We start from the raw sequence: 17,134 nt of genomic DNA, 5'->3' as shown, positions 1-17,134 counted from the left end.
CTATACACTGAGATGATAAGCGTCATGGGATTCCTCATTACTTCGTGTCTGGCCTCCTTTTGCCCGGCGTACTGTAACAGCTCGACGGGGCATCGACGCACTAAGTTGTTGCAAGTCCCGTGCAGAAATATTGATTCTAAAGCCGTCCAAAAATGCGAAAATGTTGCCGGCGCAGGATGCTGTGCACCAACAGACCTCTCGACTATGTCCCATAGATGTTCGATGAGAGTCATGTCGGGCGATCTGAGTGGTCAAATCATTCTCTCGAATTGTCTAGAATGTTCTCCAAACCAACTGCGGACATCAGTGGCCCGGTGACATGACAATGTTTATAATCGTGAAGCTGATGAATGGCTGGAAATGGTCTCCAGGTACCCGAACGTAACCACCTCCAGTCAATAATCGGTTTAGTTGGACCACAGGACCTAGTCTATTCCACGTAAGCACAGTCCACCCCATTTGCAGCCAGCACGTGCTTGCACAATGCGTTGTTGACAACTTAGGTCCATGGCTTTGTGGAGTCTGCGCCACACTCGAACCCTAGCATCAGCTCTTACCAACTGAAATCGGGATTCACGGCTTTCCAGGTGTCTAGTGTCCAACCGATGTGGTGACGGGGCCAGGTGAGGCGCTGCAGCCGATGTCGTGCTTCAGCAGAGGCACTCTCGTCTGTCGTCTGCTGCCATGGCCCATTACCGCCAAATTGCGCCGCACTGTCCTAATTGAAGGTTCCTCGTTTGCCCCACTTTGTTATCTGCGATGACTTCACGCAGTGTTGCTTGTCTGTTAGCACTGAATTCTATGCATACGCTGCTGCTCTCGGTCGTTAACTGAAGGCCGTGGTGAGAGGTAATGCCTGAAATGCGGTATTCTCAACAGACTCTTGACACTGTGGATCTCGAAAGCTGAAATGCTCTCGTCGGTAACCTTTTCACATGAATCACGTGAGTACAAATGACAGCTCATCCAATGCACTGCCCTTTTATACCTTCTGTACGCGATACTACTACCTTCTGTACATGTGCATATCACTATCCGATGACTTCTGTCGCGTCACTTCCAACTATAACCCGGCCTTGTTCCCCCCCCCCTCCCCAGGGCCCCCTTCTCCTCTTTCCTCCTTCTCCCAGAGCGGATTTTCCTCCATCCCCCCCTCCCCTGAGACCCTGCACCCCATACTTGCCTCTCTCCTTCCCACATCCCTCCCTACCTGGCCCTCTTCCGCACGCCCCCCATTCCCCTCCCCAATCTCTTCCCCTCCCTCCCTTCTTCAGGTCTCCCTCATCTCCTTGAACCTGGCAGATCCTCTGTATTGATCATCATCAGAGTGCCACATCAGTGTTGTGTTTAGTGCTGTTTCTCGTGTGCGTCAAGAGGTGTGATTTTAATTGTGTACTGCCTTGAGGTTCGCCGTCAGTGTTACGTTGTGTGCTATGCCATCCGTCAACACCTTTATGCTCCAGTCATACTGTGCCTTGTGTTCTTTTAATCGTTGCAGTGTGTGGCTTTTTGTGAGTGCTACTTTTAAACAGTTTTTTATCTCCATTTTACAGTCACCCCGTTTTTTTTCTTTGTCTATTGCCTTCCATGATGTTCTCCCTTTTTATATCTATGTTCGCCTTCTTCTCTCCTTTGCTGATTTTAAATGTCTTCTATTGTTTTGTTCTATGTCTTTCGGCTGAAGAGCAGCGCATATGCTGCTGCCAGCCCGCCACGATGGGGAATTGAAATACAATAAAGAAAAAAAAAAAATCTGTCGCGTCAGTTGTAACCCCCTGTTATATTTGTTTCTGTATGAAATTCAGCCGCCGCGCAGGATTAGCCGAGCGGTCTAGGCGCTGCAGTCATGGACTGTGCGGCTGATCCCGGCGGAGGTTCGAGTCCTCCCTCGGGCATGGGTGTGTGTGTTTGTCCTTAGGATAATTTAGGTTAAGTAGTGTGTAAGCTTAGGGACTGATGACCTTAGCAGTTAAGTCCCATAAGATTTCACACACATTTGAACATGAAATTCAGCCCAACTTTACCTCCCACTCTGTAAAAAGTGTACATATTACCAAAACTCTATCCCCATAACCTGTTATCCAAGTTAAACTCGTATGCTAACCTTTGGCTAAATGGTTCAAATGGCTCTGAGCACTATGGGACTTAACATCTGTGGTCATCAGTCCCCTAGAACTTAGAACTGCTTAAACCTAACTAACCTAAGGACATCACACACATCCATGCCCGAGGCAGGATTCGAACCTGCGACCGTAGCAGCAGCGCGGTTCCGGACTGAGCGCCTTAACCGCGAGACCCTTTGGCTAAACAGAACCTAATTTGAACTGAACTGTTACTGATCTGAATGCAACTTGTCTTTATATTAAATGCACAACGGAAGTAAAGCAATTATCTGGCACTAATCAAAATTTCCACTTACCTCGCGTCTTGACAACATTGCTGCAGATTTCTCGAAAACACAACAGGAGACAGCGGCAAAGCTAGATTTCTGTTTTAAAATAAAATTTCCAAATTATTGAGATGCGATAATGGGTAATGATAAACAGTAGGATGGGGAGAGTAACTGTTCCTATGAAGTTGTATTTCAAGACAACGATTTTAGAATCAAGTATGTTCTCAAAAAGATAGAGTATAACTTCTCGTGATCTTCACATATAAAATAGGTCTGAACAGTCTATGCTTAACAAAATGAATAATGATTTGAAGAGGGTACAATGTTAACAGAGAATTTCTATAAAAATCAAACAGTTTAATCTGTGAATATGTTAATGCTTGACTCAGGGAAGTGAGCTGATCTGTCTCTCAGCTCTGAGCAAGTTAACTAGCTGACAATACTCATGGCTAGTTGCGCAGTGCTGCAGTCTTACCTCAAACTTCTTCTTTTCAAAACTAATAACTTTACCCAAAATTCATATCCTTTTCGCTTTCTAATATATAAATCATATTCATCCTTGTTTTTCTTTACAACAAATCTTTTTTCAACTAGTAAATACAATCACAAGTCAACACGGCAGTACAGAATACGTGCATCACCTACCACATTTCAACTAAGAATGTATCAGACTGCGCAGAGGCAAAGATAGTGCCACGACAAGACCAAAGACTGTTTAATACACGTATCAAAAAAAGTTTTGCATCACCTCGGTTCCGAGAGTTCCGGAACCTGTACAGAAAATTGGAATACAGATCAACGTAAACATCATTTACGCCTTTTTTATTGCTCATGAAATCCACACATTGCGTGTTGTACCACCATACAGCGAGAACTTCAGAGGTGTAGCTCCAGGTTGCTGTACACACCGGTCCCTTTAATACACAGTAGCACGTTGTCTTGCATTGATGCATGCCTGTATTCGTCGGGGCATACTATCCACAAGTTCATGAAGGCGCTGTTGGTCCAGATTGTCCCATTTCTCAACGGGGATTCGACGTAGATCCCTCAGAGTGGTTGGTAGGCCACGTCGTCCATAAACAGCCCTTTTTAATCTATCCCAGGCATGTTCGGTAGCGTTCATGTCTGGAGAACATGCTGGCCACTCTAGTCGAGCGATGTCGTTATCCTGAAGGAAGTCATTCACAAGATGTGCACGATGGGGGCGCGAAGTGTCCATGAAAACGAATGCCTCGCCAGTATGCTGCCGATATGGTTGCACTATCGGTGGGAGGATGGCATTCACGTATCGTACAGCCATTACGGCGCCTTCCATGGCCACCAGCGGCGTACGTCGGCCCCACATAATGCCACCCCAAAACAGCAGGGGACCTCCAACTTGCTGCACTCGCTGGACAGTCTGCCTAAGGCGTTCAGCCTGACCGGGTTGCCTCCATACGCGCGTCCGACTCATCGCTGAAGAGAATGTGATTCCAATCCTGAGCGGTCCATTTGGCATGTTGTTGGGCCCATCTGTACCGTGCTGCAGGGTATCGTGGTTGCAAAGATGGGTCTCGTCATGGACGTCGGGAGTGAAGTTGCGCATCATACAGCCTATTGCGCACAGTTTGAGTCGTAACACGACGTCCTGTGGCTGCACGAAAAGCGTTATTCAACAAGGGGGCGTTGCGGACAAGGTTCCTGTAGGTAGCGGTCATCCACTGCAGTAGTAGCCTTTGAGCGGCCTGGGCGACCCATATTATCGACAGTTCCTGCCTATCTGTATCTTTTCCATGTCCCAGCAACATCGCTTTGGTTCACTCCGAGACGCCTGGACACTTCCCTTGTTGAGAGTCCTTCCTGCCACAAAGTAACAATGCGGATGCTCAGTTGGCTCTAAGCACTATGGGCTTAACATCTGAGGTCATCAGTCCCCTAGACTTAGAATTATTAAACCTAATTAAACTAAGGACATCACACACATCCATGTCCGAGGCAGGATTCAAACCTGCGACCGTAGCAGCTGCGCGGTTCCGGACTGAAGCGCCTAGAACCGCTCGGCCACAACGACCGGCTAAAGCGGATGCGATCGAACTGCGGTACTGACCGTCTAGGCATGGCTGAACTACGGACTACACGATCCATGTACATCCTTGCTGTTAGAATGATTGTAACTGATCGGCTGTCGGACCCTACCCGTCTAATAGGCGCTGCTCGTGCATGGTCGTTTACTTCTTTGGGCGGGTTTAGTGACATCTCTGAACAGTAAAAGGGACTGTGTCTGTGATACAATACCCACAGTCACCGTCTATCTTCAGGAGTTCTGGGAACCAGTGTGATGCAAAACTTTTTTTATGTGTGTAGTAACGTAACTTGCCATCTCTTTGGCATCGATAACATACAAAAATCAAAATGACATGATCACCTTATACCGTGTATAGCGGCCGTAGCACCAGAACAGCGTGCTATATGACAGTCTTCCTCATTCTCAAAAACACCTGTTCCTTTCTTACTTTATCTGGCCGCCTCTTAGTTCTGGCTGCTTAGTTCCGTCTTCTTTTGTCATCAGAAGAGTAAGTCCCTCAGCTGTGACAGTACTGTCTTTGTCAGAAGAGCGCAGTGACCACATTCTCCCCAGCTGCCGTTCCTAATAGTTGGCTATGTTATTTTGTTCTACCAACAGTCAATCACTGTGAACCATCAACAAATAGTGAAATGTAGTTTGCACTGCCCAGTACACTTCGGTCTTATGTATATTGACAGCTACAGCGGGACATGTCGCGAGATCAGAGGCGAGGAGTGGAAATGTGTACTAGGGGTGCGTCAACCACTACGCCACTTGGTCATCGCAAGTGCACGGTCTATCTCGGCACGCCTCGCGGCCGATCCACACTCCCACCGAACGCAACCTGTCCGAAGTTCCCGTCAATTATCTCCACGTTCGCTACTCTTGAAATTTACGCTGGAGGTCGGACGTATTTGTGCATCCGTAGAGAGCCTCTATACAGAGAGAGTGGCCATGGGTGATGTTGCCCGTGATTGGTTATTGGCTTTGGCGCCATTTTTCTGCCAAACGCGCTGCGGTCGCTGGTTCGAATCCTGCCTCGGGCATGGATGTGTGTGTTGTCCTTAGGTTAGATAGGTTTAAGTAGTTCTAAGTTCTGGGGGACTGATGACCATTGACGTTAAGTCCCATAGTGTTCAGAGCCATTTGAACCAACCAACTTAACATCTGAGGTTATCAGTCCCCTAGACTTGGAACTACTTAAACCTAACTGTTGTGTTCACAGTTCCGTGTAGTCAGCGCGTACCCATCTTTTCCACTAGAGCGCGCCCCGCTAAGCACAACAGGGCAGGCGCAGCGCTCGTCTGTCTCCGCACTACGAGATGGCGTTGCCGTAGAGACGGACCAAATTCTGCTTCCGCCGATCTGCGTAATAATATGCAACGCAGCCAGTGAGATTGCTGCTAACGTAGAACCTTTTCTCCTTGCGGATCACACTCACGCAGTGATACATGAACGCACGAGGTATTGTAACGAGTGTACAGACCTCCGATTGGTCAGTCTGCATTTTTCTGTGCCAGTCTGCATTTGTCTGCGACAGTCTGTACAAGTTCTACATTTGTGTGTACCAGTCTATAGTCAAGTTTCAGTCTTCGCCTAATAAGATTACCGTATTCCTGTACATAGCCATGAAGATAAATGTATATACACTTTTGTCAAGTATCAGAGATATATGTGAGAATAAGATTAACGTACCTATACCAAAGAAACTTCAGAGTGTCAATTGTAAATAGCATCCTGTGGTGTGCGTACTGTAAGACCTTCGGTACACACACCATCAGATTATTTGACTTGTCGCTCTAGCGAAGTAGGCAAGTGTCAGCAATATGTCTCATAGTCTTATCGTGGCGTGTTTATCTACTGCCATTAGGTCAGATGATAGAAATGCCACATGCACGCTTATGAGTAGAGTAACAGATTGACGGTGACCAACTTTAAACAGAACTTGATTAATTTTCACACACATTTATTAAAATAATAACAAGCATAAAAATAACTTAAGTTGTTTCTGGATGCTATTTACAATTGACAATCTGAAGTTCCTTTGGTCTTGGTACATTAATCTTATTCTCACATATGTCTGATACTTGACAAAAGTGTCTATACATTCATCTTCATGGCTATGTACAGGAATACGATAATCTTATTAGGCGCAGACTGAAACTTGACTACAGACTAATGCAGACTGGCTAATCGGAGGTCTGTACACTCGTTATAATACCTCGCGCATTGAGTGTGATCCGCGAGGAGAAAAGGTTCTACATTAGCAGCAATCTCATTGGCTGTGTTACATATTAATACGTGGATCGGTGGAAGCAGAATTTGGTCCATCTCTATGGCAGCGCCATCTCGTAGTGCAGAGATGCACGAGCGCTGCGCCTGCGCTGTTGTGCTTAGCGAGGCGCGCTCTAATGGGAAAGTTGTGTACACGCTGACTACGCGGAACTGTGTGCACAACACATCCAGAACCAAGCTAAGTAATTTTTATGCTTGTTATTATTTTAATAAATGTGTGTGAAAATTAATCAAGTTCTGTTTAAAGTTGGTCACCGTCAATGTGCTACTCTAAGCGTGCAAGTGGCATTTCAAATAATCTGATGGTGTGTGTACTGAAGGTCTTACAGTATGCTCAGCACACTGCTCTTTCGAGCATGTCCGAAAGAACAGACACCACGCATTCGCACACTTTGGTCTTACTGGCACTCCTGCACGCCACGTGACGCGGAAGCCGACGCGAGGATGTCATCCGCGGGGGCGGCTGTCTACGGGGCCCAGGCGAGGCGGCCCACGGCCGGCTGTCAGCGAGATTTATGGAGAGCCACGCCCGCTGACGCCACGCCTGCGGCGCCTCCAAACACGGCTGACAGGCTCGCCTCTGGTGACCGTCAGTGGAGTAACGTCGTTGCAGGTCAAGGGCGTCAGCGCGTGACAGCTGTCTGCGTTGCGTCACGTCGCCATAACTGCGACCGTCGCACAGATGCAGGCGTCTCTTCGGCCGTCGTTACTGCACTGTGCTCATCCTGGCGTAGCTGGTTCCAGTCTTGTGCACTACTGACGTCAAAGACCATTTACCCCCGACCACGAAAGGAGCGCGAAAGCTAGCTTAAAGCCGTCGGCACACGGACCGTGCTATCGAGAGTTGAGCCTGCCCAATTTCTGACGTCATGGCGTGGAATAGCACACTGGGAAGTGTTTCCTGTCGGGCAGGGCATATGTTGTTGTTGTTGTAGTCTTCAGTCCAGAGACTGGTTTGATACAGCTCTCAATGCTACTCTGTCCTGTGAAAGCTTCATCATCTCCCAGAACCTACTGTAACCTACATCATTCTGAATCTACTTAGTGTATTCATCTCTTGGTCTCCCTCTACGATTTTTACCCTCCACGCTGCCCTCCAGTACTAAATTGTAATCCCCTCAGCATCACCCGACTTAATGCCACTAAATTCCATTATTCTCGTTTTGCTTTTGTTGATGTTCATCTTATATCCACCTTTCAAGACACTGTCCATTCCGTTCAGCTGCTCTTCCAGGTCCTTTGCTGTCTCTGACAGAATTACAATGTCATTTGCAAACCTCAAAGTTTTTATTTCTTTTTCATGGATTTCAATTCCAACTCCAAATTTTTCTTTTGTTTCCTTTACTGCTTGCTCAATATACAGATTGAATAACATCGGGGAGAGGCTACAACCCAGTCTCACTCCCTTCCCAACCACTGCTTCCCTTTCATGCCCCTCGACTCTTATAACTGCCATCCGGTTTCTGTACAAATTGTAAATGGCCTTTCGCTCCCTGTATTTTACCCCTGCCACCTTCAGAATTTGAAAGAGAGTATTCCAGTCAACATTGTCAAAAGCTTTCTCTAAGTCTACAAATGCTAGAAACGCAGGTTTGCCCTTCCTTAATCTATTTTCTAAGATAAGTCGTAGGGTCAGTATTGCCTCACGTGTTCCAACATTTCTACGGAATCCACACTGATCTTCCCCGAGGTCGGCCTCTACCAGTTTTTCCATTCGTCTGTAAAGAATTCGCGTTAGTATTTTGCAGCCATGCAGCATGTCAGATATTCTGAACGTGAGGTTGTACGTTGACCAATGAGATGGTGGAACGCCACTTACGTCACATGCATGCCATCTCCCTTCGGTGGAGAGTTGTGAGGCGCCATATTGGCATCTTGTTGAGGCCCTTACGATACACTATGTGATCAAAAGTATCCGGACACTCCCAAAAACATACGTTTTTCACATTAGGTGCATTGTGCTGCCACCTACTGCCAGGTACTCCATATCAGCAACGTCAGTAGTTATTAGACATCGTGAGAGAACAGAATGGGGCGTTCCGCGGATCGCATGGACTTTGAACGTGGTCAGGTGATTGGGTGTCACTTGTGTCCTACTCTGTACGCGGGATTTCCACACTCCTGAACATCTCTAGGTGCATTGTTTCCGATGTGATAGTGAAGTGGAAACATGAAGGGACACGTACAGCACAAAAGCGTACCGAGATTTCATTTTACATGTGCTGCTACTCTAACCACGCGACCGCTGCGGTCGCAGGTTCGAAACCTGCTTCGGGCATGGGTGTGTGTGATGTCCTTAGTGTAGTTAGGTTTAAGTAGTTCTAAGTTCGAGGGGACTGATGACCTCAGATGTTTAGTCCCATAGTGCTCAGAGCCATTTTTTTGCTGCTACTCTGTAAGTTATCTTCAGGTGTATGGTGGAGAGCACTTCGTGTGTACCTGCCACTTTTCGCCTTTCCTGTTCCAGTTACGAACTGTGTTTGAAAAAAAATGTATGTTCCCGCGACGTATATCTACGAGTAGACAATGTATTGGTTGACCCTTATCGGAAACTGCACTCTCGATATTGTGACACTGAACTTCTTCGTGATGCACAATCTCTCGTATCGTCTGCCCTTGAGTTCGATGACCGCCTCTGTGTCGCATTCGCGTTTGGGGAACGAACCTATGACAAGTGCTGCTCTTTTGTAGATTAGTATTTCATCTATCAGCTCCACCTGTTAAGAGCCCCAGACTTAGGAGTTATACTTAGTTATCGGCCAGACAATTGTTTTCTAAATTACCTTCTTTGCCGGTGGCGTACAATTCCTAAGAATTTTTCCATTGAATCTCAGTTTACGACCGTGTTTATGTGATCGTTGCACTTTAACTCGCTTGCTACCCACGCTCCCAGGTATGTAATGGATGTTCGGTTTCATTTGATTCATCGGCAATCGTGTAATCTCAAAGTAACGGGTCTTTCCACCTATTCATGCACAGCACGTTACGTTTGGTCATCCGCGAATCAATGCACCAAGCGTCGATGCTCTGCATGTCTTTATTCATTTCGCTACTATTTTTTAGCGTTGAGACTTTCTCTGTTTACACCACCATCATCTGCACACGGTCTTATATTTACGATGATGAGTAACTTATTAAATTCAATGCCACACACAACTTTATAATATGGACAGCCACAGGAGTTGTAATTCATGGTAAACTGAACTTGAAAAATCCGCAAACAGCCGTGAAATGATGATTTATTAACGATCGGTTTCGCTGCCTTAAAGCAGCATCTCGGGTAGTTCTACAAAGAAAGGAAAGCATCCTTAAAGCTGTATCATTTTAATTAAGGACAGCAAATAAAGATAAATAGAAATAAAAAGCAGTTAGAGTAGTGTCACGTAGATGAACACAAGGAGTGTCCTCTAAAGTTCGCAGTCACAGAATCCAAACCCATGAAGAGGGAAAATAGTCAACAAATAATAAGCGAATAGTACAGAGGAAGAGGCACTATAACAAAGAAAGTCGTAATTAATGTAATGGATGTGATTAAAAAATAAAAGAAGCATAAAATTAGATACCATAAATAGAGCGTGCTTTATCCTCGCGACAACCCACTATAGGGTAAGTAAATTTCGTGTATTGGTTGTATTTGTGACATTTAGGTTGTATTACGGGCTCATTAATCTGTTCTTCTGGTCTCCGAAGTTTGCCATTATGGGGTCTCCTATTATTGATGTTCGCTCTCGGTTCTGACTAATTTGTTACTGGTAAGTTGTCCTAAACAAGTTTCATACCCTTATAAGATTTTTTGAATACTTATCCTTCATCTGCATTCAGTTTGCATATTGATGCGCATGTTGGCCCAACAGCTTAATCTACTTCTTGTTTCCAGATTTTTAGTCTTGCGTCACTGTCTCCTTCTGGGGGTTTTATCTTTGAAGCAACAGAGCTCTTTAATAGCTTTGTTTCTCAGACAGACGCTCTATTGATGGTATCTAATTTTATGTTTTTGCGTTACATTTTAACTATATTTATTGCAGTAGCTACTGTTCTATTTTCCATACTGCCTCATCCCCTGAACTATTCGCCCCATGCTCCGCCGGTTGTTATTTGTTGGCTATTTCCCCTCTTGATAGGGTCGGATTCTGTGACTATGAATGTTGGGTGCGTTCTCGTGTGTTAATCGAAGTCACACTACTGTAGTACTTTCAAATGGTTCAAATGGCTCTGAGCACTATGGGACTTAACATCTAAGGTCATCAGTCCCCTAGAACTTAGAACTACTTAAACCTAACTAACCTAAGGACATCACACACATCCATGCCCGAGGCAGGATTCGAACCTGCGACCGTAGCGATCCCGCGGTTCCAGACTGAAACGCCTTGAATCTCTCGGCCACAGCGACCGGCCTGTAGTACTTTCAGCTTTGGTTTTTTTTATTGGCTGTCCTTACTTCAATTTTAAATATATAGATCATAAGGATGTTTTTCTTTGTATGTAGCAGCAGCTGAAGATGGTATTGTAACGCGTCGAAACCGACCGTGAATAAATCAATGAACAGCTGTTTGTGGGTAATCCAACTTCAGTTTTATCATAAATTTAATGTGTGTGGCCGGCCGCGGTGGTCTAGCGGTTCCGGCGCTCAGTCCGGAACCGCGCGACTGCTACGGTCGCAGGTTCGAATCCAGCCTCGGGCATGGATGTGTGTGATGTCCTTAGGTTAGTTATGTTTAAGTAGTTCTAAGTTCTAGGGGACTGCGCCACAGCGACCGGCCTGTGGTCTTTCAGCTTTGGTTTTTTTTTTTTTTTTTTTTTATTGGCTGTCCTTACTTCAATTTTAAATATATAGATCATAAGGATGTTTTTCTTTGTATGTAGCAGCAGCTGAAAATAGTATTGTAACGCGTCGAAACCGACCGTGAATAAATCAACGAACAGCTGTTTGCGGGTAATCCAACTTCAGTTTTATCATAAATTTAATGTGTGTGGCCGGCCGCGGTGGTCTAGCGGTTCAGGCGCTCAGTCCGGAACCGTGCGACTGCTACGGTCGCAGGTTTGAATCCTGCCTCGGGCATGGATGTGTGCGATGTCCTTAGGTTAGTTAGGTTTAAGTAGTTCTAAGTTCTAGGGGACTGATGACCACAGATGTTAAGTCGCATAGTGCTCAGAGCCATCTGAACCATTTGAATGTGTGTGTTAAACCTTATTATGTATGATGATGGCTGTATGAGCTCTGCTCAGATGCCACAAAAAAACTGCCACTTGATGATTATTGTTTCAGAGATAGTGCTGAAAATGTCGTACGTTTAAATTAATGCACAGCTGGCTGCCAAGTGCTCATGATTGTTTAACAAGCTCAAAACAACCGGTCGTTACAACAGTGACGGCTGCCGATTCAGCTAAACGGGCGACCATGTCGTATGCAGTGTCTATTGCTGTTTCGTGCACCAAATGCTTCGTCTCTTCCCCCCCCCCCCCTCCGCCCCCCACAAACAGATATCCATAGCAGGTCAGCAGCATCTTAAAATTAGGATTTATCATACGGCAGTTTGAGCGCCTTCTCTGAACATTTACACTAAACTTTGTCCGAACAGGCCTCGGAAGGCTCAAAGGTACCGACCGACCGCCGTATCATCCTCAGACTGTTCGCGTCACTGGGTTCGGATATGGAGGGCCATGTTGTCAGCACACCGCTCTGCCGGCCGTTGGCTGATTACGATGCCGGAGTCGTTACTTCTCAGTCTAGTAGTTCCTCAATTTGCCTCACAATGGCTGAGTGAACACCGCTTCCAAAAGCGCTCGGCAGGCCGGACAATCACCCATCCAAGGGCTAGCCAAGGCCGACAGCGCTCAACTTCGGTGATTTGACGGAAACTGGCTTCTCTGAACTTCACTAGCGTCAAGACTTCACAAATCCCTAGTAGATAAATGATGCACCTCTGAAATTGTTGTCACATCACAAAGTATTTTCGTTTATCTCCTCTAAACACTAAAATTGTATACACGTAGATTTTCACACCAAATCTACGCTAAACATTAATGAGCCTATAACACTTCTTTGCGGCACGCCCTAAGTTACTTCTACATGTGAAGGTTTCTGTCCGTAATGAATGACATACTGTGTTCTGTTCGTCATGAACTCTTGTATCCTATTTTTCATTTCCACGTACAGCTTTCATCTTAGCCTACTTGAGGCACTACCACAAAATTCGAGACTCCTATGACTCTAGACAATGAAAATTAACACTAAAAGAAGGGAAAGTCGATGTCAGTGTAGAGGCAGCTTTGCATCAGACAGGGAAATTGGACAAAATAATCCGAAGCTGTGTTAAAGGAAACAACCAGAATTCGAAAGACATAATCAGTGAAGACCATGGAACACACAGATTGTGACGGCCGGACGGGAATGTTGACTCTAATATAAAATTCATATACGAGATAATTTGGTAGTAATAGGAAATGTAGAAGTGGAAATGTGATTAATTTTGATCGTTGGTTGTGGAATTTTAAGGAATGTGAATGGAAATAAATAAAGCCTTTAATTTATTGATGTTTGTTTATTCTAAAACAAACCATTTAGGTGCCAAAATGAGACCATTTAGATGCCGTATATAGGGAAATTAGTAGTTACGGCAGCATAATTATTTATGAACGTAGACTGCTCTCACCAGATGACATATAACCCTAGATCTACAACTGAGATACGAGTAACACGACACTATTGTCTACCGGAATACATATTCCCTTAAAAAAATTTCGAGAGTTACGTTAGCTAAGCTAACATTTTGAGACAACTAAAATGTAGTTAACTGGTAACTACTGATATAACCACAAGCAGTCACATTCTCCTTCATACTTTCATTCATCAATATCAATTGTTTGCGTTGAAAGTGATAGCATGTTCTACATGAAACACACTCCATGTGACGCACCAGGTGCTGGATAAAATACGAAACGCATGGTCCAATTTAAGAGATAAAAATGTGTGTAGAGGTGTTCACGGCGTGTAAATGGAATAAAATCATCAAGGGTTCTTGCCGCGTGAATTCGTAGCTAGACCGTGACGTTCCCGAAAGTATATTTTATCCTTCCATTCAATATACTCTCCTTCTACCTAATATACTCTCTTCCATTCAGTACGACTAAATGAATTCATTTACTAATGGCAAAAAAATAAATAGCCTAATTTTACTAACGTGTCAATATGATTATAAACGTTCATTCTTTCTTCAATACAAAACATAAGAAAAGGTAAAAAAAGACAAAGTTGACAAGCAACAACGCTTCAGATTAAAAAAAACTAATAAAAAAATAAACAAGCCTTCTTTAAAGGCTAGGATCAAGCTACCTACTAGACAATACTCTAGAACTTGGCGTGTTCTGTTGTGAAGTGTACTACTTTAGATTTGAAATATTAGACCTCTCTAACAAGATGAAGCAATGTTCGCTAAAGGATAAATGTAGCAGTTACAGAAATGTATCTGCAATGTGGAGGGCGATAATCGCTCACGAGTTATTTTATCCCCTGGTAGCCTTCGCGGCGAGTTGGTGCACAAACATTTACTTTGTATACGGATAAATGCTCACTCTTATCAGCCGTACACGCAACAGCAGTTTTAAGAGTTGCAGAAAGTAGCGGTGGGAAACGAGGCATACTTCCGCCTCCTTTTGGATTGTTGTACTATCTCACGCCGGTATCTGCTCAATCGTCTAATGGAAGCTACGCCTCTCGCGTAATGTGAACTAATATTTGCTGGCGCGAACGATATCATTGTTTGAGTTGTCACTGGCGTTGGTGAAAGCTTCCGACGGAAGTTGCCGACTAATGCCGTCTACGAGTTCATACGCTATTAGTTTCTGAGCTAGGTGTACTTCAGACAGCTTTAGGATGGGCTGAGCTACTTTTTCAGGACATGTCCATTCTAATGTAGTTAGCGTTCCCTCTTTTTCTATGGAAAGTGGGACATACGAATCGGATACTACAGAGGGGTCCAGTTAATCTCTTCGGAACAAAACGACATATCGTTGCTATTTTGCACGGCTGCGTAGTCAGTCGTTTTCTCAACAAACCTTGGCGCGCGTTTTCCGTCAGATGTCAGTGCAGCAATGAATGAAGCAATATTGTCGTGTGAGCAACGCAAGGCCGTATTGAAAATATGATAAACGTACAACGGCGCTGGCATACTGTGCATGGAACTCAGCTACCAAGTCGTACAACAATTTATCGTATTCGGAATAAATTTAAAGTCGACGGTACTGTTCAGGATGTGTATAAGAAAAGGTCTGGCCGACTAAAAACGTTAACAAGTCCAGCTTCCCGCATTGCTTTGTTGCAACATTTTATTAGGTCCCCTCAAAAATTTGTGAAGCAGACTGCACATGAAATCAGTGTAAGCTGACAAAGCGTCCGACGAATCATAATTTGGCTGCAGACTGGAAGGTGAACATTCCAAGATCACTGAACGCTATGAACGATGACGACTCGGATCGAAGAACGGAGTACTGCGAATGCTTTGACAGCATGCTTCGCAATGTTGAACGGTTTATAGGGATGGTTATCTGGGCTGAAGAGGCTCGATTCAAACTGAACAGTGCTGTAAACCACCACAATTGCATGTACTGGGCTGCTGAAAATTCGCACCTTCAGGTGGGCAAACATGTTAGTCTACCGGGCGATGAGGTGTGGTGTGGCCTGTTATCGCATGGTTTGATTGATCCTTTCTTCTTTGAAGGTACTGTAATTGGTGAAGTGTATCATGACATCCTGAAAATATCGATTTTACCTGTCATCCGAGAGGTGTTTGGGAATGAAAGATTTTACGTACATCAAGATGGCGCTCGGCCTCAGTACCATAGAGATGTCAGAGATTATTCGGATGAAAATCTGTCTGGACGATGGATAGGACGAAGAGGAGCTGTTGAGTACCCCCACGGCCTTCAGAACTTACACCTTCGCTTCTATATACGGGGGACCTTGGGAAATGAAGTTTATCAACAGAAACCAGCTACACTGAACGAGCTACGAGAAACCATCGACGCGTCCTGTGCTGCTGTCACATCGGCAACATTGGCAGCCGTAGTTCGGTCAACAGTTCAGCGGCATCGACATTGTTTGGCTACTGATGGGGCTCACGTTGGACGCATAAAATAAAATAAAACAAAATTCCGTGCAAGAATTGTAACGGCATCTCGTTTTGCTCCGTTAATGTTGTCTAGAAAAGAGTGTCTACATATTTCTGAACCCCTCTGTATTGTGGGTGGCATAGATCTTTATAAAATAGGCAGTCCAAGCCGTTGTAATTCGTGGTAAAATGGTCGAATAAAACCGCAAACAGTTGTGAAGCGATATTTTATTCACGACCGGTTTTGCTGCTTTAAAGCAAGCAGCATCTTCAGTTAGTTAGTAGTGTGATGTAGAGGCTGACAATTGTTGAAGTACATGAAAAAAACAGCGTAAATTAGTTTTAACCTAGGGGGTGCATACCCTTTATTCAACATGTCAATGTCGCTACAGATATTCGGATTTAGGTTACGATATGTTCAATATGATCTGGCGCAAACGAATAGTGAAATTCAGCATGACCCGTTGAAGTGTCGGATCATCGATGCTGTCGATGACCTCCTGAACGGCTGTTTTCAACTCTGCGATGGTTTTGAGGTTATTGCTGTACACCTCCTCTTTAATACAGTCCCACAAAAAGGATCCACATGTGATCAGATCCGGAGAATATGGCGGCCAATAGAGGCCGACGCCAGTGCTCTGGGCACCCCAGAGCCAGAATGCTGTCCGCAGAAGTGCTCCTCCAGGACAGCAAACACTTTCCTTCTTGGACAGAGTCGAACTCCTTCTTTCTTGGTCCAAGCGGTTAAAGGCGCTACGGTCGCAGGTTCGAATCCTGCCTCGGGCATGGATGTGTGTGATGTCCTTAGGTTAGTTAGGTTTAAGTAGTTCTCAGTTCTAGGGGACTGATGACCTGAGAAGTTAAGTCACATAGTGCTCAGAGCCTTCTTTCTTGACCCAAATATTGTCAAAATCAGGGTCACTTTGGATAATAGGAATATCACACCGATTAAACCGTGAGTGGACGTTGCAAAGCACACAATCACCCGCTGAGAGTGAAGAGACTTCTCGATCACGAAATGCGGATTCTCAGTCCCCCAAATGCACAAATTTTGCTTATTGGCGAACGTATCCGAATGAAAGTGGGCTTCGTCGCTAAACCAAACCGTCCAGCGCGTATCAATTCCCCTCATCGCCCACGGCTAACCGTGCAGAAGCTATGACCATTTTATTTAATATAGTTATATAATTGTCACGTGCAGATTAGCACACGGTGACGCACCCGAACGCACCTAGTCACAGAATCGAACCCCTTAAAAAGGAAGTGGTGAAGAAATAATAACCGGCAGACCATTGG

The 17,134-nt window shown here is 45.0% G+C and overlaps 1 protein-coding gene across 1 annotated transcript in view; it reads left to right on the top strand.

Annotated features, from left to right (window-relative positions):
- LOC124616600 (breast cancer anti-estrogen resistance protein 3 homolog) overlaps positions 1–17,134 on the top strand; it is a 1,084,307-nt gene that overhangs the window by 178,259 nt on the left and 888,914 nt on the right. The window lies entirely within an intron of this gene.

The sequence above is a fragment of the Schistocerca americana genome, chromosome 5 (assembly GCF_021461395.2).
Source record: "Schistocerca americana isolate TAMUIC-IGC-003095 chromosome 5, iqSchAmer2.1, whole genome shotgun sequence".
Classification (NCBI taxonomy): Eukaryota; Metazoa; Arthropoda; class Insecta; order Orthoptera; family Acrididae; genus Schistocerca; species Schistocerca americana.
This window is presented reverse-complemented; position numbering and strand designations above follow the sequence as displayed.